Source organism: Haliotis cracherodii, unplaced genomic scaffold (assembly GCF_022045235.1).
Source record: "Haliotis cracherodii isolate W230 unplaced genomic scaffold, xgHalCrac1.p SCAF_16, whole genome shotgun sequence".
Classification (NCBI taxonomy): domain Eukaryota; kingdom Metazoa; phylum Mollusca; class Gastropoda; order Lepetellida; family Haliotidae; genus Haliotis; species Haliotis cracherodii.
In genome coordinates, this window is record NW_027266271.1 from 16,183,540 (window position 1) to 16,206,848 (window position 23,309).

At 38.2% G+C, this 23,309-nt stretch overlaps 1 protein-coding gene across 1 annotated transcript in view; it reads right to left on the reverse strand.

The window, feature by feature from the left end:
- LOC139463416 (tripartite motif-containing protein 2-like) overlaps positions 1–23,309 on the reverse strand; it is a 74,537-nt gene that overhangs the window by 34,455 nt on the left and 16,773 nt on the right. The window contains exon 3 of the mRNA XM_071244673.1: positions 4,958–5,014. The gene's annotated coding sequence lies outside the window, so the exon portion shown is untranslated. The remainder of the gene's footprint in view (positions 1–4,957; positions 5,015–23,309) is intronic.

The following is a 23,309-nucleotide window of genomic DNA, read 5'->3' on the forward strand; positions in this document are numbered from 1 at the left end:
TGACCATTGATATAGCTACCTCCAGATACAGGAACCTTCAGGCGTTCAGGCCACTTTGACAAAGAGTATCTGAATGTTACTGAGAAAACAATTTGTGAAATGCTAACTTTCTCATTGATAACATCTATGTAAAATTTGAGGGTAAGACAATTTTAGGCAAGAAGTAGACATCCCCATGGGCACATATTCTGCTCCACTTCTGCTGATCTGTTTCTTTATGCATATGAATCAGAATTTATCTTATCTTCAGGTATATCGATGATCTGATATCGCTCAATAACCATTAAATAGCCAATTCCCTTCCACTGATTCACCCATCTGAACAAGAAATAAAACAAACTAGTAAGACTGCCTCTTCTGTTTCATATTTAGATCTATGCATATAGATTCAGGGTGATAAAACACTCTCCACAAAACTGGATGCCATCAACTTTCCCTTTTGGTCGACCAATATTCCTACAGCTTCAGCCTTTGGTGTCTACGTATCACAACTGTTGCGGTACAGTCGAGCATGCTGTTTCTACGAAGATTTCAAAACACGTCATACGACTCGAGCTCAATAGTTGTTTGATCAAGGTTACACCATTCAAGGCCTCAGTAAAGCTTTCAAAACCTTTTATGGTAGACATGTGGAGGACATTTCCAAATATTAATTTGACGCATCAGTGATGAGACTGATGTCCGATGCAATTCCGTAATTTGACTTGCACCATATGTCTTTGCATTTCTTTCTGACGTGTGCTACCAGTGGGGCGGGACACGCACACCTATTCGCGAACACCTGGTATCATATGCTCATGAGATAGTCGGAATCGTACAATGGACTCTGCTTTCAGCAGATATATCAATATTGAAAGGGTATTGCTGCATTTATTGTTAATATAAGAGAGTGGTGTCATAAAAAGAATGTAATGAACGTATTCTTGGTTATAGTTTGAGCGGCTTTGTTTATAGGCATGAAACAAATCAGTTTGGCCTACTTGTTGAGACTTGCGTTCTTTATTTCGGTAAGCCCCGGGCTTATTTCCCGGGATTTATCTAAGGCGATCTTAACATGGCTTCAGTGTGTGGACATCAGTGTCTCAGGATATATTTTAAGGAGAATGTGTGATACCACTATTCGTCTTGCTCTCGGAATATATATCCTGGGTCGCGTCGGAATGGGTTTTAACATCGCGGTCAAGGATTGCACTTACAGAGCGACGTTCATACACGTGAGTGAGTGAGTGAGTGAGTGTGTGTTTGTGTGTATGTGTGCGTGCGTGCGTGCTTACGTACACTTTTATCTCAGTACTTGTAGGCCACGGTCCTTTTTGTACAGACGAAATACAATTAGGGTGCAAATGAGATATAATACACATTTCTTTGCTTTTTAACTAAAGCAGTTTTAACATAACTGCACATTATCCATGTTGGAGTATTTGTGTTCTTACAGCATTGGCTTAAAACAAGTACGTTGCTGTATTGATATTGATAATAGGGTCTGGCGATGACAGTAGTGTATTAAACTTCAGAATATTTGGAAAGATGTAAAATTTAGATTTTATCTAACTTTGCCTACGATGGCTATAAGCTGGACAAATTAACAAAAGTGATATTCATTTTCGATATGGTTTTAGTTACAAACTTTACATTTTCTAAATTCACGATGAATGTTATAATGTCGTCCACGTTCAATTTCTAAATTGTGAGAACTAAGCCGAAAACGAGTCAATGTGGTTCTGAATTTATTTACTGTAATACAACTCAAATAGTTCTCACTTTAAATGGATGTTTTAAACTGTGCATGATAAGCCATTTTGTGGGCTTTCAGGTAAAGCACTATGACAAACCTGAACAAAGTTGTATTTTAACCGTTGACGTAACATATTTAAAAATACGGTTTTATTACCATATGCTTGAAAGAGCCAGACATCCCCAAATCCTAATCTAAGTGTGTGGCTGTTTGTACTAGTCTGGACTAATTCCGGTTTTATCGTGCTAGCCAACTGAGATACCATGGCGTAGTTTAATGTATTTCGGTATGACGCGGCCGGGGATCGAACCACAGTCATTCTGCTCTATCCACAAGAACACAGGCGGTCCAGAGAGGTCTCCTCGTGCCGGTAATGATGAGACTTGGTACTGTCTTGCCAGTGTGCATGTCACAATTAGCCTATCGCCGGTCATCGTCATGATTTATTCATTTGAGAACATTCCTCAAGCAGCAACGTTCAGGAGGCCGTGTATGTTAGCAGAATAGGACACGCCATGACCCTTGACTATGGTCAACGGAGGACTTGGCCTCCATAGTTGATCTCATGCCAGAATGCATATCATTACGTCTATTTAAAACATCGGACAGATAAGACGGCAAAACGTATGCTGCCTTACCAAGTTTTCCCAGAGAGATATAATCATCAGTGTCACTGGAACCTCAAAATTGTTGATTGCTGATGGAGGATGGAGGATGGATGGTTGGGGTGGTGGTGAGGTGGATGAGGATAAGAATGGTTGCAATAATAGATTGATAAGACTATGTGCATCATCAATTCCATATGAAAGGTATATAATATTAGCATTTTTAAAAATAACGACAAAAGTACCTCGACTCTCATGTATGATCAATATCCTTATGCTACTGTGTACTGTTACAGTGCTCCAATGCGCTTCAATGTGATATATATGCTTCGTTTAATGGGCCGGTGTCTCCTTTACTGAATAAACTCATTTGATTTCAATAATAATACCAAGTTGTCCGACTCCAGATTGTTCTCGGTGAGTTGGGTTTGGTATCTGACTGACTTTCGGAGAGTACCCAGGTTTGCTACCAGGAATACAGCCCTTCTGACAATCTGGGTAATTTTCAAATACTTTTAACTGAAATATCATCTTCTCCAGACCCTCCAAACGTTGGCGTTTAGGATTGAAAACAAAAAAGTACCAACAGTGAGAAAAACAACCGCCCTATTTGTATTTATTTTTATGACATTCGCGGCTACAAAATGCTCCTTTGCAGACATATACCAATGCATATCGACCGGAACAGTCACATATAACTGGAGCTGGACACCCGGGGTTGTTATTGCAGTAATAACCATTCATTGGAGTTTGCGGAGCGCAATTGCACTCTGTGGCGCTAGCAAGTGACAGGCTCGAACATCTCGGTGGTTTTGACGTATAGATTCTCCTTTAATCAACTCAACTTCCTTATCACGCCAGGTGAACACGGACATTTTTTCAAGTTATTTTCAGCTCTGACTCTTATGTTCTTGAAACACTGGGCATTAGAGCAAGGATAATACAGACACGGTGTCTATCATCTAATGATCATCAAGTCACGAAGTCAGGTCTAATGATGGCATTGCTTATCTGGCAACCTCATTTTATCACATTACCAGATCTTATTAGGCCTTTATTTGAAATACTAGTAGGTGGATTTCAGCGGGATAAAGAACGTGTTCATACTACCATCATTACCTGTGATAAAGCTTTGAAAGCTTAGTGTCTGGCTGTGACGTGCGTCGAACCGCGGATAGAGTCAAAGGGCGGATTTTGTCTGCCTTCACGCGTGTTAGGATGGGAAGGGTAATTACCTGACGATTTTATCTAAAAGAAACATTCCCTTTCTTCAATCACATTTACTTTCTTGTGTATATCGAGTATCAGAGAGACAGGGCCGTTAATTCACAGGATAGTACATTGCGTTATAGAGAACTAGACAACACACGTGAACTGTCCACAGATGTACATTGAGGAAAAGGTACAAGTGGTGCTATTTCAGATGCAAGCAAAGGTCATAATTCACTGGTTCTTTCTAGAAACATAATGTAGCGGAAATTGCTATGAAAAACGCTTCTTCAATTCATTCATTTTTTTCAATCTATTATTTGTGAATATCAGAACGGAGTTAGTCCGTCCGATTCTCAATCCACTTGGACAAATATTCTCAAAACTATTTGAGTTTGAGAAATGAAAATTTACACATTATCTTACTGGTCACGACCTCAAATGAGGTCGAAAATTGGTGTGTTAAATTCATTTTTTTCAGAGTTATGGCTCCTGCTCCAACATTTTTATCTGTGAAATGTTTCCTCAGAAACTACTGAAGAATGAAACTACATGAATGAAACTTTGCATGCTTATCTAAGGGATGCTTGTCAACACTGAGTTCGAAATATATATATATATTTTTTTACAGTTAAGTCCCATGCTACATGTATATGTTGTTAGATTATATGAATCCTGTCTCATGTTTCTTGAGAAACTACATGCAAATATGTATGATTTTAAGAGATACTTGTTTTACACCAACTCTAAAGTAACATTTTCGTTTCACCTAACATCAAAAGTACATACCACGTAGATGCATCGAACCCGGGATCTGCCGATTAACCACTGACCTAATCTCCCAACATCAATATGAGTTTAGTATAACGTTACATTTAGGTAAATACTGTTCCTATCAAAGTAAACATGGGCAAAACATTGGGAATACAGTTGTCAATGGACATATGTCATTCCTCTGCTCGTTTAATTTGCATAATACATTTTAAACGATACAGTTTTTACGTTTAACGACTGCTATAACTGAATGGCTGTCTCAGTTCATTATCCGGCAGACAAGCATACACATAACAGACTTGGGGTCGAATATGTTAATAATGTTGCTCCGGGGGCCATCTGCGTATTTTATGCAAAGATATGTCGTCATGCAAAAGTACATTTGCTATGTCGAAATTATGATAATGTACAAAAAACAATCATATTATGACTTATCTTTTTTTATTTTAGTCTCTGTGTTACGCAAATTTCCAATTGAGGAAATGGGTATTTCATGGCGGATGCTGCATTCGGTTAATGCATTGCGCTGGCACCTTGCTTCCTTACATGTGCCGCCCTCGCATAGTCACGTCACTCACGTGAATGAATGGGCTATTGATTAGGAATGGTAACATGGTTTCACGCCATAACTCACTTTTTAATGCATCTGGGGCTTCTTTGACTCGGTATTTTTGTCGATTTTTGGCACCCTCTGAAAAACAAAAAAACATTTATAAAAAAAATATATTTTAAATAAAAGCGACAAAAGCCTTTTATGTACATAAAAAATCCCTGCCAAAAGCAGAGTCGATTGTACGATTCCAACTACATCGTGAGAATGTGTCACTGTCAAATAGTGATAACACCAAGTGTTAGCGAAAAGTAATGTAATATTTCCAGCTGCTGTGGAATAGCATTTACCAGGCAGTTTAATCTAAACGGTAAATGTAATAAATATCTATGAAATAGACATCTGTCAATCCGGTGAGTGTTAAATCGGTTAAATCAAGCAAATGGACCCCATAAATAAACTGAAACAAAAACAATTAACCAAACATTGCTATTGTTGAGATCATTTTACGATGTTAAGGTGACCTTTAACATAAAGTGATCTTATAATTTATTTATTGTTATTCCATGCATCATAATCTAATTTGATAATCCATCGATGCTCATCGTCTCTGGTTTTATTAATGCTAGTTGAGATTCGACCTACGTATTATAAAACAGTTCAGCTGTGGTCTATTCATCGATGCATTGTATTCGAAGCTCCCACATGTCAAAGTAAACATGGCTCAAAACATTTTTCGATGACATTAACGTTCACCGATCTTCCAGGCAAGTTTCCAACGAACAGCCTCCAAACATGTTATTAAACATGTTTTGTTTAATGTATGTTCTTCCAACCAACCTATTCTGTCAGAGCTATTAGGATATTACTAAATACCAGTATTAGCTTGTTTTTGTAACCGTCAATCTATTTTCCAACAATTTAGGTCTTTGTTTGAAATCAATGAAAGCAATTCACAGTATCCCAGTCCGCGTCAGTTTTAGACTAAGCACGTGACTTGTTTCCTTCATGACGGACTGTCGATAACACAATATTGATAAAATCCATAAATATTTGGTTTATAGCTGTGTGTAGAATATCTGATGTCCTACTGGGCCTGAAGTTCGAAAGATGTTATGTTATGATGTTAGCAACATATGGACAGCTACTAGTATTTCATCTTTCTTTACCCACACAGTGACATTTAATATATCATTGTCATTACAACACAAATACATGTCACCTGCAGATATACGTGTCCTTCTACACAGCATCATATGATACCTTGCTCTGTTCCAGAGAGGAACATATATTTTGATATAAAATATCACCTGCAGATATATGTGTCCTTCCAGACAGCAACATATGCTATACTATGCTCCTTTCCAGACAGCAACATATATTTTGACATAAAATATCACCTGCAGATATAAGTGTCTCCTTCAAGATAGAAACAGATTATATAATCTGCTCCTTTCCAGACAGCAACATATATGCACTGTGCTCCTGTCCTGGCGGCATCAGTTATGTAATATGGATCCTTCCTGACAGCAAGATATATTTTAATATAACATAGCATCTTCAAAAAAAGAAAACAGATCTATACCAGGCCACGTCGCAGACAGGAGACTGCTACCCAGCGACACTGCTACATCTAAACAACATATCCTGCTATATTCAGACCATCCGACATAAATGTCGTGCTCATGTCCAGACAACAACAATGTCACCGCTCTACCCAGGATCAGGACTGGGACAATATTATGCTCCCTTCAGTCAAAAGTATTATAAGCAGCTACCTCGAGACAATACCTTTGTAAATCGACACAACAATAGTTATGTACTATGCTAGCTTGCACAAAGGGACTTAATACCATGCTACCCCCAGACAGCAATAATTATATACCATTCTACGTTCCAGACAGAAACCTCCGGTGTTACAAATGATTTTCAGTGATCCATGTATATAATCTTCAGCACTATTTTGCCTTTCATACCCTATGGAATCTTTTTCGGCAGATATTCGAGACTGATTATTGGCGTTTTTAATTTACATCCTGACTGCAGGGAGTTATATGACATTCTACCACACATCAATAGTCATATAACGTATTTCCTGCCAGACACTAAAAGTTAAAACATAACATCCTGCCTCCCAGACATAAAATGTATGTACCGTGTTATCCACAGACAACATGATTTATATCACAAACCATTTCTAAGAAATCAGCAAACGTTACATGTCATACTTCCCCCGAAAGAAATAATGGCACGGCGTAATGCCTCCCACAGAGTTATAATAGAAGCGACAAAACCCTTTCCATACTCTTTGTACGATTTCTACCAAAAAATGATCATGTGTTTATGAATGGCTATCAAGGAGTAATGATACCAGCTGTTCGCGAAAAGGTGAGCGTATCCAGTCCCACCGGTAGCACCCGTCACAAACACATGCAAAGGCAAGTCAAATGTTCACATGACAAAACACGGGAACATATGGTACAAGTCAATATAGGGAATTGCATCGAACATATTTTTTAGCACCCAATTTGTAAATTTGTAAACAGTGCTACCCACACACAGACGCTACCGCCTGAACTCAATGTTTCAACAAGGCTAACCCTCAAATATATAACAAACTGCCTCCGAGAAAATTAGAATTGCTTTCCATTAACTTTCATGTACAATGTCCGCAGTGTGACTTATATGTATGACGTTTACATCCTGGCTGATACCACCAGTCAGATTCAGGACGAGTCGCAGACACTTTCAAATATGCTCAGAAAAAAACTCTAATAAAAAAACAATGTAACATTCACAAAAATGCAAAATTCAATTCTACACCATCCCAAAAACTTGTAAGTCTGTCCAAACGGAATGGCAGAACATAGCAAACTGCCACCTCTAAGTCTAATTATGAAAGTACTTTTAGAGAAGGAAGACAGAAATAGGCATATGCATGCACCAGTAATCTGACGCAATAGGATGACGACCAGAAATAGTTTAATCCAATATTGATATCATCTCGTGCCAAAGTATCAATATAACGCCGTTCACGTGATTTAAATACACGCATGTACGTTCTTCCTACGATTGAGAATTAGAGCCTTTTCCAAAATTATAGCTATGAAAAGGTCACCTGACACATTCACATTGCATGGCATGTGTTTAGGAGCTGATATTACGGCTTTTGAGAGACACGGTATGCATGTACGCAGGTCAATTCAATTAGGAGATAAACTTACTGTTTTGAAATTTGATGTAGAACCACTGTAGCTTCGATATCTCTTATTTTCATTTGGGATCGCGAGGTTTCAATTGTACAAATAAGAGGTATATTGTGACCTAACTCAGTGGTTAGTGTGTGTTTTACTTAACCGTGTGTGTTCTAAACTTATAGATCTTATGTTTGGTAAGCTGTTGTTCTAGTATCGAACGTTTACAATATTCTAATTGGTTATCGGCAGCCATTGCTACATGCATGGATGCGTAGGCTGTCGATAAATCGATGTTTTCATATGATGTTTTTTTTTCTGTGCGGATTAACTTAAAAATATAGGAAAGGGGATAACCCTTTTTAGCCAATCAGAATCAAACATTGTCCAAAGTCTTGGTAGAATCAATACTGCATTGCACTTCATCGATAATCTATAAGTAACATATTTATACACGATCCAGTAGCTGACACGCAACAACGTGACATAGGCTGGACTTCAGATGAAAGTATTCCTGCACCAAAGGGCGCTGATTTCTGTCAACTCTATTCCATTGGGACGTCAAACTTTGATTACATCACAGTGACATATATAAATCTGTTAACGATATGATACGTTTGATGGGCGGTCGGGTAGCCTAGTGGTTAAAGCGTTCGCTCGTCATGCCGAAAACCCGGGTTCGATTCCCGACATGGGTACAATGTGTGAAGCCCATTTCTGGTGTCCCCCGCCGTGATATTGCTGGAATATTGCTAAAAGTGGCGTAAAACCATACTCAGTGGGTCAGTGATACGTTTGATAGACAATCTCGGAGAACATCTGTGAACAATTAATTATCAACGTAACCGTTTGTTAATTCCAACGAATGGCGTGTTTTTCAATGAAGTCCAAACGGTTAGCCAATATTCCAAACTCCCAAATATAAGACTACCTTACCTTATAGAGATTACAATTTAGTCTTCTTGTGTTCTACATAACATGACAAGGCGAAAGTTCATATTACTTATTTCGTAGACACAGATACGCCTACTATGTATTCAGTTCACACACACACTCTCTCCAATGTAGTTATATTCTGTCACGATTATGTCTCGCGGGGGCGTGATTTAGTATTACCAATCATACTTTATTAAGCGTAATATGATTCGGGCAGTTACAGAAATTAAGCAGACAGTACAAGGGATCTACAATATCGGGTGACTACTATCTAACGCGACAGGCTGGGACAAACATAAGACGGGTCATTTGATGAAACTCCAGCAAGGTGGGGGAATCACGACAATATTGCCTATATTGTGAGTTGTAAAGTATACTGGTAGGTCATTCATATCAAGAGACAGTTTGACATCGGCGGTTTATGGAACCAGGTCGCTCATTGACAGTTCGATAATGGTTTAAAAGGTAGTAGTATCAGTTCGACATTGCCAGCGTGTAACGGCTGATAGTGAAGTAACAACTCGACATTGCTGCGTGTAAACAGTTGATAGTAAAGTAATAACTCGATACTGACAGCGTATAACAGCTTATAGTAAAGTAACAACTCGACATTGCTGCGTGTAAACAGTTGATAGTAAAGTAATAACTCGATACTGACAGCGTATAACAGCTTATAGTAAAGTAACAACTCGACATTGCTGCGTGTAAACAGTTGATAGTAAAGTAATAACTCGATACTGACAGCGTATAACAGCTTATAGTAAAGTAACAACTCGACATTGCCAGCGTGTAAACAGTTGATAGTAAAGTAATAACTCGATACTGACAGCGTATAACAGCTTATAGTAAAGTAACAACTCGACATTGCTGCGTGTAAACAGTTGATAGTAAAGTAATAACTCGATACTGACAGCGTATAACAGCTTATAGTAAAGTAACAACTCGACATTGCCAGCGTGTAAACAGTTGATAGTAAAGTAATAACACGACATTGCCTGCGTGTAAACAGCTGATAGTAAAGTAACAACTCGACATTGCCAGCGTGTAAACAGTTGATAGTAAAGTAATAACACGACATTGCCTGCGTGTAAACAGCTTATAGTAAAGTAACAACTCGACATTGCCAGCGTGTAAACAGTTGATAGTAAAGTAATAACTCGACACTGACAGCGTATAACAGCTTATAGTAAAGTTACAACTCGACATTGCCAGCGTGTAAACAGTTGTTAGTAAAGTAACAATTTGACATTGACAGCGTGTCACATGCCAAGGCAAGTCAATTGTTCAGCTGAAAAAAACTCTGCAACATGTGGTACAGGGAAATTGCATCGGACCTCAAAATTGATGATAATATGTGTTCTTTAAATGGGATCGTTGTCTTATTTGTTATTAGAAATGTCAAATATATACAACACATATGACAAAATCATTTTACTAATTCCACTGTAACCACACAGAGACATGGCAAGAAAATCATGAATTAGCATGTCATTGGTCTTCATACACAGTGGCTACAATATGATCACCAACAGAAACCAGTTATATATTATTCTATTTCTATTTTATTACTTCTATTTGTACATCATAAATCTGATAAGGCATACACGTTACATTTAGGAAAGAATAGCATGATGGTTACGGTTGATGAAACAACACATTTGATTTTTGTCCTTTTGATACTGAGGTTACATTTGAAGGTTTTATAAGATGTAACAACGTGAAGCTATTTTTATTGCCAAATGTACAAAGCCCTCGAACGTTATTTATGTGTTTTTTTAAAATTTGAAGTAATATAAATTTTCAACGTTGAACCACGAACCTGCAACGCGAGTTAACATAATGGAATTAAAGTTTTACCCAGCACGTTACGCCCTATGAACTGCTTGAACATACAAAAACAAAACACATAATCATTATCAAGAAGGCATAAACCTATCTGCACGCAAGACGGCTTACGGGACTCAGATGGTAACATTTAGAAAAAACCCAGCTTATTTTAATAACGATCCCTTACTAAATTAAAAAAGAACTTATTAGGCTTTTGCCAGTAACCAGCTGTGTGTGAACGAAAAAGCGGACCAAATCCTGCGTGAATTACTTATGATGGATCAGACAAAAACGTCACATACAAGGGTTGTCAACATGAAACTCGACTTTCATTACAACCCGCTTAATCACACATTGGAATCCACGACCGATATTCTGAAGGCTATAAAAATACTTAGCGACGCTGAAGTTCAAATTCTGACGTAAATTGGCTCAAAGGAAAACACCAAGTGAAAGCGTCTCCTGGAACAAACCTGTTCAATGATTTAAGTGATCTTTCACAAGAACTGCGCCACTAAATGAATAGTGAATTATTTATCCCGGGGACTGACACAGCGAAAGAAAAGTTTAAAGACTCGCTTTATCTCTTTGATTGAAATACGTCTACTCTAAACTGCTACGTATGTCATGTCTCTTCATCCTTCAGTGATGAACACTTTTGGCTCTGGGGAAGATCAATGTTGCAAAACTGTCTTTGTTTTGGACTTATTCTCACATATCTATCTTGATACAAGGAATATAGCATTGAACACATTCTCACATATTTATCTTGATACAAGGAATATAGCATAGAACTCATTCTTATATATTTATCTTGATACACGGAATATAGCATTGAACTCATTCTTATATAGTTATCTTGATGCAAGGAATATAGCATGGAACACATTCTTATATAGTTATCTTGATACAAGGAATATAGCATAGAACTCATTCTTATATATTTATCTTGATACAAGGAATATAGCATATATATTCTCACATAGTTATCTCGATACAAGGAGAAGAGCATAGAACTTATTCTTATATATATTTTTTATACAAGAAATAGAGCATAGAACTCATTCTAACATAATTATCTTGAAAAAGAAGTGTAGCATAGAACTCTTTCTCATGTATGACCCAAGGATGACCCAAGTCAGGGTAGATTTTCAGTTCCTGGAGGTTTACACTGAAGCAAGTTATTTTCTGCTCAGGGCAAAAATTAATATTTCTAAGGTAATCCAACACAAAATCTGACCACCCTGGCCAGTACCATTAACACTGGACAAACCTATGTTAATCACAACGCAGTTATATTTGCTCAACTTCTGTTACAAAAATCGTTTCTGTCTTTGAAAATTTATAGATCCTTAAAAGGACAAGGTGTGTTTAGGGCCCCTTTTGCCTTTACAAAAAAAAAATTAAATGTATTCGGAGGAATGATAATTTGACTTTTCGCGGTACAACAAGACTAAAATGTGACCAAAAGGCTGATTAAAGATGTTTTCCAAAAGCGTTTGTCTAATATATGAACTTGGGCAAGTCTTTGACCCAAGTTGGAGTTCTTTGGAGATACAGATAGAAACGGTACAAACATATTGTAAAAAGTCTTGTGTCCCACTTGTTCATATTTAGGTTTTCTCTGGTAGTTTAAAAAAACGATCTTTTCCTCTCATTTTAGTCAAACTTATGTTTTTGGCCATGTCACAAGTCCCACTTGGTACACAGGTAAGAAGAAATGGCTAGTTGTCAGCCATATGAACATGGTAATTACCTTACCAATATTTCTTAGTGCCATTAAAGTTTGAAATCTCTAGAGGACCATTATCCAACCTAAAAAATGTGTGAAGATATTATGACTAACGCTTGAATGCAATCACTATTCTTATTCTATGTCTATGTAATGAATCTCGCTTAAATGCTAAATATAACCACTTCAAACATATTATATGTATACTTGTCCGAAAACTATGTATATCAAGCACTTCTGGTAAGTCTTCTATGATGAATTTGTGCTACATGATATTACAGAACTAGCGATATTTCTGTATCCCGGAATACAAATTGGCCTTCAAATTATTGGCGCCACCATCTATCACACTGTCTTCGACTGTTATATTTATATGTTTATATGTGGCAATGTCAATTTTCATAATCACAAGCGTAACATAAAAAGAAGGATGTACAGAAATCATATTCTCTAGAAAGTTCCAAACAGATTGGTTTGAGCACAACACAACTTCTATGATATCTGAAGAAGTAAGTTGTAATGACATATATAGTAATAATAAGCTCAATAAGACAGCAAAGGAAATTGCATTTATCTACCAATCACGAAAGTATGAAATCTACACGCACAGCTCGGACTTTCTATATTGAGATGGTGTGACACTAGACCAGTGCACAATTGAAATTCTAGTTATTCATTGTGCAAGCATGGATTATGCAAATACTATATCATTATTCATTGATCTTGAATCAAAAGACGGCTTTACTCGCTTTTACATTAAAGAAATATTGATAATTTAGTTCTGTTTTTCGAGACTCCTTTTATTAGCCAGAACGACTCTGAAGTACCCTTCAGGGCATTTTATCATTCTTTCTCCAACGAATCAGATAATCTAAATACCAATTCATACAGAAATAATATTGTCTTCACTTTTTACAGACTTTATTCAAAGATTTCGTTAAATTCAGAAAAACAACACTTCTTTGTATTTAAACTAGACACTAAGAAGAAATGTTTGTTTACGGAAACGAGTTCATTATGTTGTTTCAGGTTTATGGTAGGCAAAGTAGAACTTGGTTTGGTAGCTGTTCCAGCGATAAATAAAAGCGACAAATAATAAAATAGAATAGAATAGAATAAAATAAATAAATCCATTTACATATTCATAAGATATTTTTATGCTAAGAGTATCGACAATAGAAGCGATCCAAGTGTTTACCGCTGTTCTATTGGAACATAAACTCATAAATAGCGTCTAAACTCGTTCAATACACACCCTCACTCTGGCTCAAGTATCTGGATACACCGTTATTGTTAAAAACAAATTGACGATTGTGTCTGTACTTACGTAACTATGCTACCGTCAGTACCCAAACTATCAATTTATTTATTTTATGATATGGCTTTGCTTGTTTGCATTTTTCAAAAATGTCTTTGCAGCAAAAGGATTTGGTATGCAGCTTCCTTTAGCTGTGGCAGTCTGAGCACTAAAAGTGTGAAAGTTCTCAATCACAAAATCAATGTGTTATAAAACATTCCTTGGCATAAGAAGTAAGTTGAGACATAACGATTTATGTATTTTTTAACAAGCCCATGAGTGTAAATCTGGCTAAAGAAAACAGGGCACTAATGAAGACATTCATGTTTTAGGAAGGTGGCTCGAAGGAATTTGTAATTCCCCTTCAGTGTAATACCACGTTAAACACCCTCCGACCTATTGCCAATCAAGGCCCAGTCAGTGAAACAAAGAGGAAGTTCCACAGTCACCCGACTTTCAATTTGGGAGAGAACCTGAAATAAAAGTGCGCGTCAAAATATTGATCTGGTCCATACACTTTCTTGCAGGTTTGTGACCTATACCGCAAACTGCTGAATCCCTTTGATGAAATATTCATTGGAAACAGTTTGTTAGCCTTAGCCGCCAGCAACGTTACTTGGTGATGGAAGTTAACCAAGGCGTGAGATGCTGGCAATTTTCTTTGCCATTGGGTAATAAAGTTTTCCTTGTGTATTAGCACCAAAACATTCTGTTAAATATGTGTCTTTTTATTAATTAAAGAAAACTGCATGCATAATAGTTGGGAAATAAGAAATTTGCATTTACAATCTTGCTTCAATAACATTACATGATCACCGTTGGCCCTTGGGAAAAGATATATATTCTGGTATTCAGACTGTAATCTCCATGAGTAAATATAAGGGTGATAAAATCTTTCTCGCGACATCATATTTGCATTTTTAGATAGGTATATAATCAACAAGGGCTTTGCGTAGATGTGCTTTGAATAATAAAGGGATCGTATGTCCCAGCATATCGCCATTACGCGTGCATAAAAATGGCTAAATGCAAAGCTCACCACCCCGAGCAGCGATTTCTTAGGAAAATGGATCCGTATTGATCAGATTTCCACCTCCATATTTTCATGTAGCCTACTTAATGGACGTTATCAAAACTTTTGGGTTTCATATCAACCCCATCGGCCTGATGCCAACACAAAAGTGTCCTACCCCACACTATAGAACCTAGGCCAGCCACAGAAATCAAGAGTTGGTTTGCTTTGGGAATTGGACCTCCTTCTACTACTACTATCAGGATACCCAGAAAGTAATAAAGGGAATTAAAAGGCGTTTAATGATATCTACAAAATGAATAACTCGGAGACCGACCAGTGCAGAGCAAGTGGGAGATAGCGCTCAATATGACCGTCTGAAGATGGCCGCCGGAAGGAGGACACGTCAAGTGCTGGAAACATCACTGATGGTTGTGATGAGATTGAAAATAATTCGAAATGGGAAGGTAGTCCGTCTCAAGATATCATTGGACATATTGCGGTCTCTGACTCTTACAATATGCGTGTTGTGGGATCGATTCATCTAAAAGTCAAACAGTGTTCCTACAATGTCTGAGAGTGCCATAGATGCAGTCTGAATGGATGACTCAGGAACACATACAGCTGCAATGTGTTTATAGAGAGATGTGAAGTATTTCAGCTCTATAACGGCTGTGGATACAAGAGGAGTTCAGTATTGCAAGTGTGCCATTTTGTCTATAAGCCCTCTTATTCACCCCCACTCACCTCCACAATAAAATTCCGGGTTCATATTGGTCTCCAGCAAACAATGGAAGGGGGCTCTCTGATATTGTTTTACTCTAAAAAAGGATCAGAACAGTTTTTCGCTTTACTCATTATTTTTCTGGACACCAGCACATAAATAACCTGAGGTAACATTATTTATGTTGAATATTATTTTCCACAAACTTAATCCACTTGCTGATATGCGTTCGTGATGAATGGTGGTACTTATACTTGTGATACGGCATCGACAAAAGGGCACTAGCGTCTACGCTCTATCCTTTACGCAAGCTCAAATGGCCATTGGTTTGATACAAAATCGATGTACACACCCACCCCACCGCCTTTCCTTTTCTCAGTAAACACTATGCAAATGTCAGAGCACCCTAGGTTGAACTATGTCACGCTCACTGTATCTGATTACTTCTAGAACGGCGGAGACACAGACGCTGCCGAGCCAAACAGAGCAGACCATGTGTTCCACTGCATACACACAATAGCTCTCAAGTCTCCAGTGATATAGCAGATGCCCTCCCAACGAGGATGGAATGGAATTCTATACAGTAAATATAGGTCTGTTGAATAATGGATGATGGGAACCAGGCTGCACCACCCTTGGGACCCAGCTGCACGTTGAAAAGAACACTCTCTTGTAAACAATACATCAGAAAACAATACCTGATGTGTGGCTTCATCTAACAACAATTTGTTGTTTGAAATACACACAAACTGTTGTTGTCAGCATGTAGGGCATACTTTCAATGCACTTCATTACTAATACAACATCTGTCTTGCCACAATGTAATGCCTATAAAGATATCGCTATCAGATAGTTAATGATGTATAATACAGGCAAGAGAATATAGAAGCAGGTGGGACACTCAGGAGATCAATTATCGATTCGTTTTATTGATGCCTAGTCGAAATAACTTCAGGTTTTTGTATGTGGTGAGTTTACGATCAGGCTGAAATGATAATATCTAGTCATAAATAGTCTGTGACAATAAACTAATATTCACAAATCAGCAAAGAAACGTAGTTAATATAATTGTCTTGAGGAACTGCTTGTTCTTTCTTTTACAAAGTAAACGTCTTTCAGTTTCTTAATAAATACCAAACTATCAAACGAGGAACAAATACATTGATTTGGTCTCAGCGTATTACTGCTAAAGGGTGTGTTTGAAACTATTTGTAAAATATCATGTCGTGTTTACTTATATAAGATCAATCAAGGCTTCGTGAATTCATACATATATAACGATAAAGGTTCAAAAACCACCATCAAACTCTACTTGGCAGTAAATCCAGGATAACTTACAGTTTAAACTATTTTTTCAAAGAAAGACATTGATATGTCTGGAACAGCTTAGGCAAATATATAATTCACGAATAGCAAATATCAATAATTTGTCAAACATGTGTACAAATAAAATAGCACAGACACATATTGTTCTGGAACCAAAAGTACTGCCTTTACAAACTAAACATTAACGCTATACAAACAAACTGAACATTAACGATATACAATCAACCTGTGTCATGCAACAAGCTTATTACAGATTCTCTTAATACCAAAATCTTTTAACATTGAGCCCTGAACTGTGTTATGGAAATGTCTCCATATAACGGAATCTGATCTCAATTCCAACCTCGCAGGCGATGGCGTATGAGATGAAACAAAGATGACAAAATAACGGCAAAGATATGAAAGATTAATAGATACCTGGTTGAGGTAAAAGCTTCCTGCTGTAGCAGACAGTAGTCATCAGTACCACCAGGGGTACTCAGTTTTCACGAAGAGGACATAAATGGCATCTAGCAAAGGACAAGGATTTCTCTGGAAGCAATACTTCCGGGCCCGAGTGGAAGTGAAGTATCAATTTTCTATACATATGAATTATACATTTGTGTTTGTGAAAATCAATATGTTTTGCGTATACACACAATTACTATGCATCATTTGACGTTGATGAGAAAAACAGATTGGGAAAATAAGAAAGGGGAATTCTTGTAGCGTTTTGTTATGCAAGACTTCAGCGTAGATAAGGAGCATTGTGACATTCCCAAGCTGATTCACCAAGCCAGCGAGACTGTGTAATGTGATGTTGTCAAGCGAGGTTGCATGTATGAGTTATGGACTCCGATAATGGTCTAAGCATTTAGATCAGCCATTAGATGATTTCTTACAAGATAATGACCATCCGCGTCCAGATGAACTCATTTAAAGGAGATACATATAATTTACATTGTGCAGGAATTGTAGTAAAAACAGATATTTGTTATCTTTACCAGTGAAAGAAAATCGGAAATGGTTGTTGAATAACAGGCTCTGGTAATGTACCCCCTGTGCATATAAAACATGCTGAATAAGTACATTGTACTTAAAACAAACTCAAAACTTACTTTAACATTTTTTTAAGTAATTAGGAAAATAATTATATTTTGCTAGTATAGTCAAGAATTGTCTGTGAGCTGTTCATTTGTAATGGTTTCAAAGGAGAAGTTTCATTGAATCCTATTTGCAATAACACGAGCATTCACCGCAAGATCTATAACACAGGCGTAAGGACTTGTTGGATTAGGGTTCCATGTGCTTCTATCGCACTCTGTGCACCGACTGGGCTGGTGGAAAAGCTGTTTCAACAGGTCTATAGCTATGCGCCTAATTCCATCAGTTACAAGTGCAAGAAAAGAGCAACGAGTGTACATTTAGTCGTGTTTCAGGTAGTGTCTGTGACTGTATGATAGGGAGTTTGGTATGATGACTGTCTTTGGGTGAACTATGTCCCTTAACTGTAAGGTTTCATTTGACATGGGTTCTAATCCGATAATATCCCTTGGTTTGTCAGCTTATGCTCAAGGTAACTGTCTGGAAAATGGGAAACGTTGGGACTAGCTTCTGAATGAAGCAGACACGCCGTGGTGAAACCTCGAAAGGTGTGACAAAAGTGCCTATTTGCGGCATGTTAAGTGCATATCAACATGGATGAGAATATAAATGTGGATTTTGGGGATGTGAATATGTGAATATTTCGTGTTGGTGGCGAGATGAGTGATACAGCTATGTTGAATGTTGGTTGTGAGACAGGTTATTCAGCTATGTTGAATGTTGGTGGTGAGATGGGTGATTTAGCTATGTTGGATGTTGGTGGTGAGATGGTTGATTCAGCTACGTTGAATGTTGGTGGTGAGATGGGTGATTCATCTGTGTTGAATGTTGGTTGTGAGACAGGTGATTCATCTGTGTTGAATGTTGGTTGTGAGACAGGTGATTCAGCTATGTTGAATGTTGGTTGTGAGACAGGTGATTCAGCTATGTTGAATGTTGGTTGTGAGACAGGTGATTCAGCTATGTTGAATGTTGGTGGTGAGATGGGAGATTTAGCTATGTTGGATGTTGGTGGTGAGATGGTTGATTCAGCTACGTTGAATGTTGGTTGTGAGATTGGTGATTCGGCGATGATGAATATCAGTGGCGAGATGAGTGAGTCAGTGATGATGACTGTTGGTGGTGAGATGGTTGATTCAGCTATGTTGAATGCTGGTGGTGAGATGAGTGATTGAGCTTTGTTGAATGGTGGTGGTGAGCTGGGTGATTCAGTTACGTTGAATGGTGGTGGTGAGATGGTTGAATCAGCGATGATGAATGTTGGTGGTGAGCTGGTTGGCTCAGCAATGGTGAATGTTCGTGGTTAAAGGGTGATTCAGCGATGATGAATGTCAGTGGTGAGGTGTTTGATCAGCGATGATGAATGTTGGTGGTAAGAGGGTTGATTCAGTGATGATGAATTTTGGTGGTGAGATGGGTTATTCAGCGATGATGAATGTTGGTGGTGAGATGGTTGATTCAATGATGATGATTGTTGGTGGTGAGATGGATGATTCAGCTATGTTGAATGTCGGTGGTGAGATGGTTGACTCAGCAATGATGAAGTTTGGTGGTGAGCTGGTTGATTCAGCAATGGTGAATGTTGGTTGTGAGATGGATGATTCAGCGATGATGAATGTCAGTGGTGAGGTGTTTGATCAGCGATGATGAATGTTGGTGGTAAGATGATTAATTCAGTGATGATGAATTTTGGTGGTGAGATGGTTGATTCGGCGATGATGAATGTTGGTGGTGAGAAGGTTGATTCAGCGATGATGAATGTTGGTGGTGTGAAGGCTGATTCAGTGATGATGAATGTTGGTGGCAAGATGGAGGATTCGGTTATGATGAATGCTGGTGATAAGATGGGTGATTCAGCTATGTTGAATGTCAATCGCGAGATGGGTGATTCAGCGATGATGAATGTTGGTGGTAAGATGGCTGATTCAGCTATTTTGAATGTCAATCGCGAGATGGGTGATTCAGCGATGATGAATGTTGGTGGTAAGATGGGTGATTCAGCTATGTTGAATGTCAGTGGCGAGATGGGTGATTCAGCGATGATGAATGCTGGTGGTAAGATGGGTGATTCAGCTATGTTGAATGTCAATCGCGAGATGGGTGATTCAGCGATGATGAATGTTGGTGGTAAGATGGGTGATTCAGCTATGTTGAATGTCAGTGGCGAGATGGGTGATTCAGTGATGATGAATGTTGATGTTGAGTGAGTCAGTGATCATGGTTGATGTTGGTGAGATGTGTGATTCAGTGATATTAAATGTGAGTTGTGAGATGGGTGATGTATCATTGTGATAGACTCGTCATTTTCCACATTCGTCACACGCATCATAACCTATCAACAACGCTTGCCTTCCATTCAAGATCTGGACAAAAAATGCAACTCTGATACATATATATGTCATGTTATGTCACGGTATTCTAAATGGAGATTGATCGATAAAGAAATACTTGGTTACTTTTTGCAACATTTGCAACAGCAAGCGAAAAACAACACGGGAACCGTTTTGGTTCATCAACATCAAACGTAACAAAAGGCGGCAGGAGTCTTATACCGCTGCATTTCTAAATGTCACAGTCCATGTGTATAAAACCGGTGATGATTAATTACAATGATGCAACAATAACATTGTCTACTACATGCAAACGTCCCTGGGGACAAATTGACCGTTTCCAATACGTCATTTAACGATCTCTGATTAATAAACTATTTCCATTCACGTTTTTTTCGGTGGGAAGTGCACCGATTCATCCTTTTATCTAACAGAACTCAATTCCAATCGGATTGCGTACGTTGGGAGCGTAATTTACGATCCCTAGTCAGGAAATGATTCAATGAATAAAAGACGTGTTTACTTTTACATCCGCGTGTTTGGTGGATATGCGGTTGTGTTCTCTGACGTCCGCGCATCCATTCATCTTATCATTGCACATCCATAAACCTAAATCAATACTCGCTCCTCGCTGCAAATACCGATGCTACTTGCTCGCAGAGTGCCAAACCGAAATTATGTCAGAGAATGATTAATTAATTATGATCCTTTGCAGAGTGCAAAATCGATGTCAGAACGCTGATGGGGGCCAAACAATGTAGTCTCGCTGCATGTGTAGAAGGTGATCGTATTTCAGACAACTGGTAGTAAATTCAGCCAATGAAACGATCAGATGTTTACACTTGAGCATGCGCAGTGGGATGCCGGCTTTGGCTGTAATGGCGAAGATATGGTGATAGTGTTATGCAAATATTGGAGTTGTTTACTGAGCGATGTGTGATGAACGTGACAGTGTAGCATTAAGCAACAATTTTGTATGTACACAACACACCGTGTGTCGATCTAGCTTACAAGACTCTAAATACACACGCATTTACGAAAGGAACGACGAAAACAAAGTGAACGGCTACTGGAATTATATCACATATCAGTCTCGTTCATCATGCGTATTTGCCAAGAACGTTTTTGCTCCTGTATTAATATGTTTGAATGTGGCTTTCATATCTGCTTTCAGAAATTACAGCATCGATTACACAAACGCAATTTGTAGAAAATATGCACTTTCTCCTTATGCAAACCTTAACATACTAGCATGGATAAAAGCCTACTTATCTGTGTATGAAATCAAACATCTGCCAAATACAACGCATATGTCCTTTTAGAGAATTACAATAAACCAAGAGGTTTTGTTTTTTTACTTCCAGGGAATTGGGTCACTAAAAAAATCGAAACAACACACGAACTCATTTCTAAGGCTCCTCCCACACCATGGAAAAAACACGAGTAGCAACAAGATGGATTTTACTCCCGGGCAAGGTGACGTGTCGAAGCCATCGCAGTTGAATTAAAACGCCAACTCAGTGAGGAATGCAGTGGTGTCTGTGACCGTCCAGCCCACTCTAACTTCAAGGGAGACTGAGAAAATGTCAATATTGGTACCTTGACAGATAATTTTTTTACGTTACTAGTTCTTAAAACTTTAGGTTATGAAAGATTGAATGATTGATAATGTCATTGGGAAACGTCAAAAGCTTGTTTTTTTAAATCTTTTCGTGTGTTTTATCTTAAACAAAATATATTTCTGTTTCTCATCTTTAAGTACAGCTTTAAAATAACGTACACGTCAACTATCGTTATATTTTAATATATATTTTGTTTGTGTTCATATATGAAAATGTTGAATAATAAAAAAAATTTTTTAACGAAATGCTGATCGCATTGCATGATATTGTATTTTAAGTTCTCATACATACATGTATTTACCAACCAATATTGACCCTTGCTTTCAATGTACATCCAAGGTTAACGATTGGCTACTCTGGGCGAGACGGTCATGGAGGCCCATCACAAACCTCAACCGCCAGCACTCCCTAATGAGGACTCCTCAGACGACCCAAACCAGCTTGCATGGGGGACCACAAGATGGACGACGCAGGAATTTACCGTGCAACAATTACAGAAATCGGTTCCTGGTCGAATAGCTGATCAAAGGAACATTGGATAGCTCTGTAAGCCCCTGGCTGCCTGTGTTTCAACTATCAGATTTGATTAAGGAATTACATGTGAATTGATGGCGTCCCCTTGAAATAGTACAATAATACGTGCCTGTTTGAGGGCTGGTGATTTTCCAGTGGTATGGTTCCCTGGTGGAATACTATTGTTGTCAGACATTGGACGTGTATACGTAGGACAAGGGACATGCGACGTGCTCGTATGATCATGTCTTTACGTTCATTGACGTAAATAGATGAGAAGGGCTTCAAAGCTGTTTTCAAATTCGTTTCAATTGTAACTGAGTTGTAGGAAACAATTTAAATATGTCCAATATAAGAGAATTAGTAAATGAGTTTTACATCGCGTTTAGCAATGCATGTATTCCTTTCATAACGACAAGGACAACCAGCAATGACTTTCCACGCTGTATCCATGAGGGAGCGAACCGGGGTTAGGCTATATGAACCAGCTTTTAAACCACTAGACATACACACGCCCCCATCGTGATAGATATAATATTATCACTATATATATTTTTTTACATTTATTTCATATTTTTGTTTAATAGAAAGATACCAAGGTCATACATACTTGCATTCACACCATCGCATGAGGATTGGACTGAGTGTGGACGACAGCCTCCGTGGTCGAGTGGATGTCCACAGAGCTGAAGGTCCGGGGTTCGATTCCCGGGCGCCCCACACCAAAGGACGTTAAAAGATGTTACCCAGTCTGGCGCTCGAGATGCAAACATTTACAAATTTAACGCATCAATGGCAAAAATGATGTCCGATATGCTTCCCTTGTTTGATTTGTACCAT